Source organism: Microtus oregoni, unplaced genomic scaffold (assembly GCF_018167655.1).
Source record: "Microtus oregoni isolate MIOR12 unplaced genomic scaffold, Mior012 000023F_ref0000262, whole genome shotgun sequence".
Taxonomy (NCBI): Eukaryota; Metazoa; Chordata; class Mammalia; order Rodentia; family Cricetidae; genus Microtus; species Microtus oregoni.
The window spans coordinates 34,031,503-34,046,692 of NW_024543082.1; the positions used below are offsets into that span (position 1 = coordinate 34,031,503).

The 15,190-nt window shown below is 41.8% G+C and overlaps 1 pseudogene; it reads left to right on the forward strand.

Annotated features, from left to right (window-relative positions):
- Positions 1 to 12,046: 12,046 nt before the first annotated feature.
- LOC121461937 lies at positions 12,047 to 14,727 on the forward strand (annotated as a pseudogene).
- Positions 14,728 to 15,190: the final 463 nt, after the last annotated feature.

Here is a 15,190-nt window from a genome sequence, read left to right on the forward strand (position 1 = left end):
CAAAATTAATAAAGGTTTGGTTTGAAGAGTAAAAACTTCTTGGAAAGAAGAAATGACAGCTCATTTGATGTCATACAGGTGGTAAGAAAAACATATAGAATGGGGGCAGGGTTCTGTTCTTATCCCCACAGGAAAACACTCATCTTTGAAAAATTCAAGGGACCCTGGATGTTTGGATACTGACAAATGGAAAAATACTTGCCCAATAAAAAAAATCAAGAAAACTGAATGGGTTGTGTAAGTAAAATATATTAAACCATATTTCTAAATATATCAAACCATATTTCTAAATTTATAGAGCTGGTTTTGAAGTTGGACTCTGGCTCAGTCCCTCTCCAATTCCAATCCTGTTAGTAAGAAAAAAACCCCAGAGTTTCTGGAGTTTCTGTCTCATGTCAAGAGCCATGATATGGGACAGAAAGAAATATGAGTTTAGAAAACATCTTTGCTTTTCTTCATATCTATCATACTTTTCATTGAATATATCATGCCTTTCAATGAATATATATATATATATATATGTCTATATAATTAATGTTTAAGTTTTTCACAGTGAACAATGAGTTTTTCCTGATGTGACATTTGAAGTTTCCAGGAAGAAGATGGGGCCCCATAACAACAACTCCACCTGGTTGATATGACGTCATGATACTGATAGCACTACTACAAGACCTGCTTTGGGTACCAGCTGCACAAGACAGTTCCACCTTGGTTAGCTGAAATGGTGCACATCTTATACAACATTTTGGCCAGACCTACACAAAATACTCAGAGACTATTTGCAATTTTAAAAGACATTGATCTTGAATGCCGGGCGATGGTGGCGCACACCTTTAATCCCAGCACTCGGGAGGCAGAGGCAGGCGGATCTCTGTGAGTTTGAGACCAGCCTGGTCTACAGAGCTAGTTCCAGGACAGGCTCCAAAGCCACAAAGAAACCTTATCTCAAAAAACCAAAAAAAAAAAAAAGACATTGATCTTGAAATTTAAACATCATTTTACTTTCACAGGATCCCCCAGAAAGAACATCGCCCCCATGACAGCTGGAAGTAATTCTAGAGGACGACGTCCCCTCTCCCAGTAAAGTTTGCCCTTGGGTTTGGGGACATAATTTAGGGGTTGATTATAATTAGTATATGATTGAGGGTTGGGGGGGGGAATTTTATAAGCTCAGGAATCATTTTGAAAAAAAAAGAGGGATGATGGGACAATAGATTTATAATTGTGAGTTACTGTTTTTAGACAAATATATTGGTATTGACTCTTGTATATTGATACAAAGTTAAATTATATTGACTATTGTATACATGCATGTTTCTAACTCTGTTTAAAATATTTTTTATGTATTGACATATATTGTATTGATATATATAGTATATATTTACCATATTGCAATGTACATTTCTACCTCTGATTAAGATACTTATATATTGTTTGTGTATTGATATATATTTACCTACTGCAATGTATATTTGTACATTGTTTATATTTGGAGGTCATTGTCTTCATTTGTTTCACAGTCGTTTACTGTATTAGTCTTTAAGTTAGATAGATATTAAAAATTATGTAGATTAATAGTCATCTAAGTTTGTCATTTATAATTAGACTAATCAGATTCTTTAGATATATAGAGATTATACTCGGTATAGATAGATAATCTTCAACTTCTTCAAAGAGCTGTAGAAAATGGCCTTTAATCTAACTCAGAGTTTTGTGGTAGTGAGACACAATTGCTCCTGGCAACACCACTCTATTCCTGAGAAAATGTTGAGCACCAAAGACACTCCACCTGGAGCCTTTCTTTTTTTTTTTTTTTTTTTTGCAGAACTGGCCTTTGGGCAAAGAAATGCCCATACCTCAACGACTGACAAAGATACAGAGCGTGCATCAATGGATAAAACAGGGCTGTCATATCCTGCCAAGACAGGGTAAGATAGTTTTGAAAAGTTGCTTGCCTTAGAAAATGGTATGTCAGTTATGTTAGGCCTTAGCCAAAGTAGGTTGCTTCAACGCTGCTAATGTGACTTTGGGTGATTGCCCAGGTAGCTAGTTGTCTCTGTGATTTGTTGCATGTTTTGGAAGTTGTTTTACTGAACTTCCTAATTACTCAGGTAACATTATTTCCCTTCTCACATCTTCGATGGGGTTAAAGACTATATAAATGTAGTTACTTGTAGGGTTAAGTCAGCCCCTTTAGGGGGCGGGGTTTGCCTCGGGCATTTGGGAAAACGGCTCCATGCTGGAACCTTCGTTCTGTAAGTTTGTTTATATATTAAAACTATATATATATATATATTATATACATATAATATATTATATTATATGGCTGGGGACACAGCTGAGATTCTGAGCAACTCGATTTTCGCTGCTGAATCAAGCTGCTAGAGAATCAAGTGGGATGGGAGAGCTAGCACTCCCCAGCGGTTTGAAATTGGCAGCGCCTCTGTAACAGCATGATCATTCTCTGTTCCCCTCCCACCTCTGCCGGCGCTCGGGTCACATGACGGCGGCCCTGCGAGCCGGCCCAAACATGCCCGGTTCCTTTGATTTGTTCACTTTGACAGCTTTCTCTTTGTTCCCTTTCTGGCCCAATTGCTACTTATCAGCCTGGGGTGTCTGCTCCAATTTTGCTTTTGAGTCATTTATTTCAGACTTAGGCCACGTGGACTCAAGTGGACTCTTTCGCCACCACTGGCAGGAAACGGTCATTGCAGGTAAAAGAATTTTTCTTTTATAAATAAAATGTCTGAGAACGTGACGGTCTTAGATTTCAATAGCTTTTTTGAATGTACCCTGTGGGAGATTTTACAAGAGGTGTCTATCACCCCAAATCTATGGATATTTCTGGGATTAGTAGTTCTCCTTGGCACTATATGTTTTTACAATAGAAATACGATCAAGTCTTTTAAGACAGAGGTTGAACGTTTAAAAACTATTGAGAATGACAACAATCTTCTCAAGAATCAGTTTGAAGTTCTCCAGAAAGAGAACAGATCTTTGTTTAACATTACTCGGTTAACCGAGCAAAACTTAGAAAAGGTACAGGCTGATGTTAAGGAGAAATTCATTACTATGGAAGAAGGAACAGCTGCTTTGGATTGTAAATTCCAGCAGTCCCTTTCCATAGGAACTGAAACATTAACTGAGAGAATCAAAACTGCTAAATGTGACAATCAAATTTTGTCTAAAACTTATGACAGATTGGCGGAAAGATTGTCAATACAAGAAGGCACGGTTTATGCCATAAAAATTATGTCCAAAGATGACAAGTTATCTCTAATGGACAAATTTCATACTTTAGAATCCTCAATGGAGGCTTTGGAACATAATTCTGGACAAGAGATTCAGACATTGCAGAAGGCAATGGTGAATAGAATTGAAAAGATTGAGGAATTTCTAAATTCTGATGAAGAAGAGCAAAGAGTAGAAAGGCAAATTTTAACTATATCTGTGGATAAATCCCTCCGGGACAATTTCCACAAAGCTCTACCTACAGCTCTACCTGCCTTTCCAGTAATAATAACAAAAAAAGGTGATTGGTTTCAGAAACCCTAGGGTCATCAAGGAAGATACATGGGAACCTGTCCGTATGAATGATCACAAGGAAATTAACAGGCCGTCATGACTTTTGGGATGCATGCCTCCTTCGTTAAAGAGATCCTAAAATCTTGGGCCACAACAAGCAGAGCAACCCCCTCGGACTGGCTCCAGCTGAGCTCTGCGGTACTTGAGAGTGGACCGCAATTGAAATGGAAATGCTTATTCAGGCAAGAGGCTAGACTCTTAGAACAGCAGGAAAAGGCGAAGGGAATTGACATTTCCCTAGATAAAATTCTAGGTGAAGGGCTCTTTTTCTACCCTCAGGAACAAACTAATTTGGATGAAAACATACTCTCCATGTGTACTACAGCAGTCTTAAGGGCTTGGGACAGAGTACAAGACCCAGGACAGAGAATGGAATCATTTGTCACAGTTAAACAGGGTCAGAGAGAACCCTTTAGTGACTTTTTACAAAGATTAACTAAGGCTGTACAAATAGGGATATCTGACCCAGAAGCAAGACGTATAATAATTGAGTCTTTGGCTTATGAAAATGCAAATGTGGAATGCAAAAAGATCTTGGGGCCTTTAAAGTTCAGGTCAGCGTCCTTGGAAGAATGGGTCTTGCATACACTAAATGTTGACACATTTGACTATGGCACTAAAACATGGGTAGAAGAAGTAATTTTCAATGGTAAAAGGAGACACCAGAATACCAAATGTTTTAATTGTGGCAAAATGGGTCATAGAAAAAGGAATTGTAAACAATGGATTTTCAGAAATAATAATAATGCATCTTCTAGAAATAACAGAAATAGAAGGACTCAACCTTCAGGTTTATATAGAAAATGTGCAAAAGGCAGACACTGGACAAATGAATGCAGGTCTACAAGAGATAGACAAGGCAACCTGATACAGATGGGAAACATGAGAGGGGGGGCCTCACAGGCCCCCATGGAAAACATGGTTCAGTCATTTCCAATTTCTGCAGAGAACATGCCTCGTCCTGGAGCCTTTCTTTTTGGCAGAACTGGCCTTGGGGCAAAGAAATGCCCATACCTCCACCACTGACAGAGATACAGAGCATGCACCAATGGATAAAACAGGACTGTCATATCCTGCCAAGACAGGGTAAGATAGTTTTAAAAAGTTGCTTGCCTTTAAAAATGGTATGTCAGTTATGTTAGGCCTTAGCCAAAGTTGGTTGCTTCAACGCTGCTAACGTGACTTTGGGTGATTGCCCAGGTAGCTAGTTGTCTCTGTGATTTGTTGCATGTTTTGGAAGTTGTTTTACTGAACTTCCTAATTACTCAGGTAACATTATTTCCCTTCTCACATCTTCGATGGGTTTGAAAACTATATAAATGTAGTTACTTTTCTCACATGACTTGGCCAAGTTATTTATTATACAAGACCTAAGCTAGTTAGAATAGGATATTTGTACTTATTGTATATAATTTCGTAGTAGGTTTAGAACTCTCTTACTTAAACAAAAGAGGGAGGTGTTGCGGGAGTTCCTTCAGCTCTTCCAGCCTATAACCGCTGAGATACCAGCCCACTGGGGCATGGTCTCTCTCCCTTAAAAAAGTGGCTACTTCACTTCTCGCTCTCTTTGCTTCCTGCTCCGTTTCCAGTGACTAGACTCCTTCCTGATTGCGCAGAGGGCTGTTGTCTGGGACGGTGATCTGAAAGTTTTTTCCCCTTTAAATAAATACCACCCTATTAATCATAATTAATCCTCACCTTTGGTCGGCAACCAATTTTAGCAGAAAGGCAATGAGCTAATGACAATTGCGCTGCGTTGTTCTTGTTCCCTGACATTAACAGGTTCCTTACTCAACTATGTACCTTTCTAAAACTTTCGATTGTCTTCTTGGGTTTTTCACCTCAAAGCTATTTGACAAAAACATCTTAGTCTAACTTTAAGTTTTCTTTAAGGCTTTGTTTCAGATATGCTGCACTCCAAAAACTGTGAACACATCTCCCAACATTAAGATTAGAATTTAAGGTGGCCAGGCTACAAAAACCCAGCTGTTTTTCTTAATCATTAATCTAAGTCACAGTTGATAAAGGCTCCTCAATAGTAACTCATGTTTTCTGGCCATATGACACTTCCTTGCTTACTTTTTTTTATCATCAAATCTGTATTTAAACTAACATTATTATTATTATCAGTTAGTACAGCAGCAGAAGAAATCATCTTCCTAGTAACCCACAGGTAAAAATGCCCAGCAGAATGGATATAAACACCACATTACAGGCAGTGGGGATCTCCCCACACTCATTCACACCATGCTAGGGACCAGAGTAATATGGCAATGACAAACATGTAAAGGCACAGCAGAAGCAAAAGACATCTGGAGCCTATGGTCTCAGAGCCTTACCTATCAGAGATTTACCCAGCAGGGAATTTCCTACCAGTGGGCTGACACCTGATGGAGGAAGGTCATTGGCTAATAAAGGAACTGCCTTGGCCCATTTTATTGGTTAGAAGATAGGTGGGAGGAGTAAACAGAACAGAACGCTGGGAGGAAGAGGAAGTGAGCTCAGACTCCACAGCTCTCCTCTTGGGAGCAGACGCCTGAGAGAGACGCCATGCTCCTGGCTCCTGGGCAGACGCAAGCTATGAAGCTCCGACCCAGGATGGACATAGGCTAGAATCTTCCCGGTAAGTGCACCTAGGGGCACAACACAGATGATTAGAATTGGGCTAAATTAATATGTGAGAATTAGCCTAGAAGAGGCTAGATAGAAATGGGTCAAGCAGTGATTAAATGAATACAGTTTGTGTGTTGTTATTTCAGGACATAAGCCATGTGGGCGGCTGGGGTGCTGGGGACGCAGCCCCGCCGCTCTTATTACTACAGACACCTGAAATTGAATTGCCACCTGCTGCTCCTCTGACATGGCCACAGCACAAACCCTGGGTCCTTGGAAAAGGCCAGTAGCCTATATTTCAGAAAGATTGGATCCAGTGGCCTCTGGATGGTCACCTTGCCTGTGGGCCATAGTGGCTACCATAGTTCTTGAGAAATCAGCCAGACTTACACTGGGACAAAGTCTAATGGCCCCACATGCAGCAGTCCCTGCTCAGGGATGAAACTCTTTGGCAGTTGTCAACGTCCTCATTTAACTCAATACCAAGCTCTCCTTCTAGACAAAGACAAACTGACTTGACAAGACATGACAGATGTCTCTCTTACTGATGGATACATGGAACAGCAGTTTGGTCAAAGAAGGAGTCAGGTATGCAGGGATGATGGTGGTTGCAGGCCAATGATAAGTCCCTACCCAGGGACACATCTACCCAGAGAGCAGAAATTATAGCACTCAGTCACTAAATGGGCTAAAGGAGAAAAAGTATGTATACAGATAACTTATTTGCTTTTGTTATGGTTCATGATCATTGACAAATATATAAACAAGGAGACCTTTTGACATCCTGAAGGGTTGCTGTGAACATCTTCAGAAAATTGTTTTGCTCAACTGCCAACTAAGATAAAACTAGCACACAGGTTATACCATGAAAGACCTAATTAACGACGCCCCCATTCAGCAGAAAGCAGTTTGGAGAGAAAAAACTGCGTCCATGTTCCCAAATTTGGTTTATAAACATTCTTTAACATTGAAAGGGGGATATGATATAGATATAAATAATTTGTATTAGTATAGATTTTGCTTTATTGATAGAGATTTAAGGTCAATTTTGTGATATGTTTATGCATATTTCTGTTATTGATTAAGATATTGTGATTGTGTAGTTCATTTAAAAATGTAATGTATAAGTAGAAAATATAGGTTGCTAATGGATAATCATCAATAATAGTCAGGCTTGTAGTCATGTGAATTAGATTTTCTAGATATATAGAGATACATTTCAGTTAGATAGACATTCTTCATATCTTTCAAAGACTGCAGAATATGGCATTTAATGTTTTAATAACTTAGGACTTTTCATGACACTGAGACACTCTGCTCCTGGCAGCACCAATCTACTTCAAGAAGAAGATGGGCATCGAAGAGGCACCTTATGGAGTTTGATAGCCATTTGGACAAGAAACTGTTCTTGCCTGGACTACTGCATAAAATGGACACAGAGAACCTGCAGAGAGAGGATTACTGAACTTGCCTAAAAGTGAGATGGTCTTTCGGGGTTCCTGATTCATGAAGGAGTCTGCGAGACATTCTGAAGGACAAGCCGATAGTGACTGACTGTGAATTTTCTTGCTTCATGCAAAGGTCTGCTGGATACCATGGGCTTGAAGGCTGAAGATGGATGCCCCAACGGTACAGAGGAACTTTGGGTGACTGTCCAGGCAGCGAGATGTCTCTGTCATTTCTCGAGTTTGAAATTTGCTTATTTCTTGTTTGCTTAGGTAGTATTGTATCTTTCTGGAGTCTTTGGAGTTGAAAAATAGTTATGATAAAGATAAAATAGATATAAATATTGTAATTTTTACTTTATAACTGTTTTATTACATGTAATTTTGCTATGTTAAAGTTAAAGCCTTCCTTTTTTGTTTAAACAGAAAAAGGGGAAGTGATGTGGGAGTGTCATATATCAATCTGTTGATTTCATTTCATCAACTGCTTGGCCTCATAGCTTAGAACATAGGTGGGTGGAGTAAACAAAACAGAATGCTGGGAGGAAGAGGAAGTGAGCTCAGACTTGACAGCTCTGCTCTCTGGAGCAGAGAGGCCATGCTCCCCTCTCCTGGGCAGATGCGGGGATAGCTCTGCTCTCTGAGGCACAAGCAATGAAGCTCCGACCCAGGATGGACATAGGCTAGAATCTCCCTGTTAAGCCACCTCGTGGGCTACACAGATGATTAGAAATGGGCTAGTCCAGGTGCGAGAATTAGCCTAGAAGAGGCTAGATAGAAATGGGCCAAACAATGTTTAAAAGAATACAGTGTCCATGTAATTATTTCGGGGCATAAGCTAGCAAGCAGCAGGGGTGCTGGGGACGCAGCCCCCCACTCCTATTACAACAGAAGCCAACAGCAGGATACAATTTTTACTTAACAGAACATCTTGGCAAAACATCTCAAGATAGCTCAAGATTCCTTGGCAGAACATCTTATCAGGGTAGAGCTCAGGATACATATAAAGTGTGAATCAAACACCATAGGGCAGCATGTCAAATTCGAGAAACAGATTAAAGCAAACTTTAGTTTTTCAGTAAACAGAAACAAACTTGTTCTGACCTTGTAACAAAATGGCCTCCAACCCTAACATTGAGCCAGGCTGGTACATCATTGACTTCATTCCAAAAAAGCACAAAGAGTTCAATGTATGCAAATCAATAAATGTAATATATCATGCAATGGGCTTGAGGCCAGAAATCATGTGGTCATCCCAATAGATTTAGAAAAGGCCTTTAACAAAATTTCCCATTGTGTCATAATTAAAAACTCAGAAGAGGTTAGGAATGAAGGGAACACTTCTCAACTTAACTAAACTATACAAGACAAACCTGTAGATTGCATCATGCTAAGTGAAGAGAGACTTGCATTCACACTAATACTGTGTGGGCAAAGATCTTAATATAAGACCTGAGTCATGGTGGCACATGCCTTCAGTCCTAGAATTCTGGAGGCAGAAACATGGACATTTGTGAGTTCAAAGTCAAGCCTTGTCTACAAAGTGAGTTCTAGGACAAGCAGGCTTTCTTTTGAAAAGTCAAAAGGAAAAGAGAAAAGGAAATGAGCAAGGAAGGAAGAGACAAGAGGGAAAGGAGGGCAAAAGCTATACAACATATATATAGATAGGGACTTTCAGAATAGAACTCTGGTCTCTCAGGAAATGGATAAACAGTACCTCATGAAATTAAAAGACTTTTTCACAGTAAAGGAAACAGTGCTGGAGAGAAGAGACAGTACTCAGAATGTGAGATCTGGGCTCAGTGTATGTCGAACCAAAGATTAATAGCTGGATTACATTTAAAAAAAAATCAAAAGCCTAAACAACACAAAATCCAATCAACACATTGGGTAACAACATGTACAGAAAACTCTCAAAAGATGAACTTCCAGTGGGCAATAAACCTATGATGTTACTCACACTCATTTGCCATCAGTGAAATGTACATTAAAACTACACTGAAAATCTGTCTTACCCAGGCCAGAATGACAGTCACAAAGGAAACAAACAGAGGCTGGAGAGACGGCTCAGCAGTTAGAAGCATTGGCTGCTCTCGCAGTTCAGTTCCCAGTATCTACATGGAGACTCACAACTGTCTGTAACTCCAGTCCCGGAAAGCTGGCAGCCTCTTCTGGCTTCCACAGGCACCAGGCATGCACATAATGCACATACATACAGGTATGCAAAACATACACACACACATATACACATACTATATAAATACATAAATAAAATCTAAAGGAAAATAAGTAGCAGTGGAAGGAAACCATAGCTCCTGCTAGCAGGGATATGAGCTTGTCCTTCACCACTGACAGCGGCATGGAATATTGTGCTTTGAATGAAAGTGGCCCCCACAGGCTCATAGGAAGAGGCACTATTACGAGGTGTGTTTTTCTTTGAGTAGATGTGGCCTTCTTGGAGGAAGTGTGTCACTGGGGGTGGGCTTTGAGGTTTCAGATGCTCAAACCAGTCCCAGGCACTCTCTCTGCCTGCATGATGATAAACCTCTGAACAGAAAGTCAGCCCCAATTAAATGTTTTTCTTTATAAGAGTTGTCATGGTCATGGTGTCTCTTTATGGCAATAGAACCCTAGCTATGATAGGAGATTTCTCAGAAAATGAAGAGTCAGTCTATGCTGCTAGGCCCCTATTGTCATCCTAGCTGTTTGCCCAGCACACTGAGCGTTACTGTAGAGACACTGGCAACCAGTGCTTACACAGTCAGTTCCCAGTGCTAAGTTATGGGACCAGCCTAGGCACAAAGAATGGAGGAATGGGCACACACACAGTGGAAGTTTCCAACTATAAAGAAAAGCAGAGTTTTGTCATTTACAGGGAAATGGATGCAACCTGGAGGTGATCCCATTAGGCACCAAAATGAGCCTCACAATGACAAACATCACATGCCTTTTCCCACTTATGGATCCAAGACTTAACAGAGATATTAAAGCCTACATGATGTGAAGGCAGGATGAAGGTGAACTAGGGGGAGAGAGGGAACTAATGGGGTGGGACTAGAGAAGGGGTAGGGAACAGAGGGGGAATGTACTCCATGTGCAATAGATATTAATATAACTTTTTATTAAAATCTAAACAGAGCAGTGCACCCTGAAGCCCTCTAAAGTACTCTACAGAGGCTGCCCTCTGCCCTGGAAGCTGTTGTTCTGACCTGCAGGGTCAATGACGGCCATCTAGTACCCTAAGTGTAAGCCTGTGATGACTTAAAAGTATTTCCCGCCATTTATGGAAAACCTGGCCACGCATCAGCCAGCAGTCTTTCTTTCCTATGAACAGTGAGCAGCCATCAGGTCCCCACTCATTCCTTCCAGCTCATTCTACGCTAGCTGTGAGCACCCACTTCACTACAGAGAAAGGTTATAAACTCTGGGAAGAACAAACAATGGTCAGGGTAGATCCCATTTCTAACAACAGGATGGGGAAGCCCCAGGGAGCCTCAGAAAGTTGAAGACAGAGAAGCAGATGTGAAAGTTCAGGTTTAACCTTACATGACCAACTGAAGAGTTCTTGGTTGCCAGGTGAGTAGCTGCCAGGAGCCTCAAGAGCTCTTTATCAAAGCCTGGACTTCCCTCCTTTTTCCTTTCCAGGTCAGTCATGACCTTCTAAAACTCCTTCAAGAGAAAGCAACAGGTTTAGAGAGTTCCTTGGGTCTCTATAATCTGGCAACAGCTTTCGCCCTTGTTTTACCTGTCCATTGACATGTTCCATGTTTGACTGGTACAAACTAACCACTTTCTTCCTTGTTCTAACTCTCAACGAGTTCCATGTTCTGACTGGTACAAACTATCCAGTTTCTATTGGGGTAAGCTGTGGTAAAACCAAATCCATGAGCAGCACCAATGTGTACCACCACTGGTTATACACTCAACAATAAGGACAACTGGCCTGAGGGCAGTGGTGTCACACTTTAATCTTTAATCCCAGCACTCAGGAGGCAGAGGCAGGTGAATCTATCTCTGTAAGTTCAAGGCCAAACTGGTCTGTAAGAGCTAGTTTCAGGACAGGCTCCAAAGCTACAGAAAAACACTATCTTGAAAAAACAAACAAACAACAACAACAACAAAAACAAATGGCCACAGAAAGACTAAGTTATCTCCCTGCAAGAAGGACACTTCACCCATTGTAAATTCAGACCCGCTTTTCTTCATCTTGTTGGCTCTAAAGAGCCATTGAGTCATGCCAAGGGCAGTACCCAAAACTGTTCAGTGTCTGGGCTCTGGGCCAAAGGTTCCTGGGCACACAATTCTCCAGATGGTCACAGAATCTCAAGTCCAACAACGTCTTAGTAGCCCAGAGTCAGCTGAGTGAGTTCTTCTGGCAAGTGCCTCTCACTGCCCACTTAGCTATGGCATATAGGAACCACGTAGCTCTGGTAACTGGGGCTAACAAGGGCATTGGCTTTGCGATCACTCGTGACCTGTGCCAAAAGTTCTCGGGGGACGTGGTGCTCACAGCCCGGAACCTGGCGCAGGGCCAGGCTGCTGTACAATAGCTGCAGGCAGAGGTCTGAACCCACGCTTCCACCAACTGGATATTGACGACCTGCATAGCATCCGCGCCATCCGTGACTTTCTTCTCAAGGAGTACGGGGGACTGGAAGTGCTTGTCAACAATGCAGGCATTAGCACCTGGCCTAAGAATAAGCCACCACCAAGAGAAAGCGACTTCTTCAAAGACACCCAGCCAGGTATGACTGCTCTTGGCCTGGAAGTGCAGGTGGACGGGGTAGGGACACCTCTGGATTGTAGAGGTCTCAATCGGTTCCTGGATTGGAGCAAGCTAGGTTAGGAGCTTAAAAACAAAATGAATATTCCAGTGTTACAGTGTGCCTGGAGAGAGGGATTCCTGGGAGGTCCGAATAAGTTGAACGAAGTCCTTATTAAATGCTAGCATGACTGTCCCAAGCAGATTAGTGAGAAGTAAACCCAATCGTCAGCTGGTTTGCATTTTTAAGGGCAAAGGATGCAGTTGAGACATATAAAGAAAGGCAGCTCTGGACACTTGTAATCAGCAAGCATTGTTTGTAGAAGCAGAGAGAAACAGTTACAGTCCAGCTGTGAAACTTTAGCTCAGGGTGACATTCTATAGGAATTTAAGGCTGGTCCAGAGACCAATTTTACCCAAGATAATTTTAGCACCTAAAGTGCTCTTAGGGATATTTTCATGAGATGGCATAACTATAGTTCAGTAGCCCACTACATAAGAGCCTAGAAGGTTCTACTCAAAGAACCATAGCCAGTTATCTGGCTTGATTCTAGGGTCAAGTGGACATCTGTGATTGAATCTTAAGCCCAGCTGGGTTTAGTTATAATTCATTTGGAAATAAGCAAGAAATGGGGAGGGGTCTTCTGTGCCAAGATTCCTTGTAGGATGCCTTCTACCAAGCACCAACCTCACAGAGACACAACAATTGCTTATTGATAGGTCACTTAGCGACTATTCTTTTATGAAGAGACACAATGACCAAGGCAACTTACAAAAGCAGGCATTTAATTGAAAGTTTGTTTACATTTGTAGAGGACTCGTTCATGCTCATCCTGGTACCAGACAGACATGGTGATGAAACACTAGCTGAGAGCTTTATACCCTGATCTGCAGGCAGAGAGAGAGAGAGAGAGAGAGAGAGAGAGAGAGAGAGAGACAGAGAGACAGAGAGACAGAGAGACGGAGGGAGGGAGGACGTGAGGAAGGGAGGGAGAGGGAGACTAGACCTAAGGTGTTTGGGTACACTGTGAAGATGTGTCACTCTGGTTAGTTTAATAAGAAGCTAAGTGGCTGACAGCTAGGGCAGAGAGAAAAATGGGAAGAAGGTGGAGATGAGAAGAGACACAGAGCAAGCAGGATGGTCATACAGAGATGAGGTAACAAAGCCATGAGGCAGAAAGAAAATGAATAGAAATGGGTTTATTTCAGTTATAAGAGCTAGTTAGAAACAAGCCTAAACTATTGGCCAACCTTTCATAATAAAAAATAAGTTTCCATGTCATTTCTAGAGAGCCAACAGTCCCAACAAAAAAGCCCTCTTCAGGTGACATACCTATTCCAACAAGGACATACATCATAATCCTTCCCAGACAATCCCAATCCCTGGGACTAAGCATTCGAATAGATGAGCCTACGGGGGCCATTCTCATTCAAACCACCACAGTGGGGCTCATCTAATTAGACCTCAAGTGCACTGTTGCATCAAGTTTTAACTAATGACTGTTCTTCAATCCTGTTCTTCCCGACAAGGCATTGATCCTACCCATGTTCACACTCAAGCAGAAGCAGCAATGAAAATGAACTTTTTTGGTACCCGGAATGTCTGCATGGAACTACTCCCTCTAATAAAACCACAAGGTAAGTTGGGTGTATGATTTCCTCTACCTGTCTGGCATCTGCCTCCCTGGGGTCTGCCTGCCTAATGTCTGCTTACCTGGGAGCTGAACCCCTTGCTCCATGGAACTCATCATTTCTGTTGTGTATCTTAGGCAGAATAGTGAAAGTATCAAGCATGATAATTCTCACGGCCCTGAAAAACGGCAGCCCGGAACTGCAGCAGAAGTTTCAAAGTGACACCATCACAGAGGAGGAGCTGGTGGGGCTCATGAACAAGTTTGTGGGAGACACAAAGAAAGGAGTGCAGGAGAAAGAAGGCTGGCCTAAGAGTGCTTACGGAGTGAGCAAGATTGGGGTGACAGTCCTGTCGAGAATCCAGGCCCGGAAACTCAGCGAGCAGAGGAAAGGGGACAAGATCCTCCTCAATGCCTGTTGTCCTGGGTGGGTGAGAACAGACATGGCAGGACAAGAAGCCCCCAAGAGCCCCCAAGAAGGAGCAGAGACCCCCTGTGTACTTGGCCCTTTTGCCACCCAATGCAGAGGGTCCTCACGGGCAGTTTGTTCGGGAAAAACAGGTTGAACAATGGTGAGCTCAACTCTCACCTCTTGCCATGGTCCCTGGTTCTGTACCCTATCCTAAAGGGAGACACAGGCTCTAATTCTAATTCTAGGAAGTTTTATGATTTCCTCGAGGAGATAAAATGAAATTCTTGGCAATAACGAATGAAAATCAAGATGGACTAAATGGTTCTTTCTGTGTGTTCATTTATTGTGTGTGTGTTTGTGTGTGTGGTGCTACGTTAGACATGGTTTCCTGCACAGTATGTATGCACATGCATGAATAGTATGTACCCAGATTAGAAGAAAACCTTAGGTGTGGGTATTCAGGTGACTCCTTCTTTTTTTAATTTTTGAGATAAAACTGTCGTGATTTTAAGCCATTTTGATCAATTCTTTGGGAATTTCATACACCCATGCCATGTATTTGATCACATTCATCCTTTGCTTCCCTCACTTACAGCCCCAGGTGCGTCCCCCATTTTCCCAACTTCTTCCAACTTCATAGTATCTTTTTCTGCTGCTGCTGCTGTTGCTATTAAACAAGTTTGGTTGATCTACCTGGGGCACATCCTTAAAGAAAACTGCCTCTTCTCCCCCAGAAGCTGTG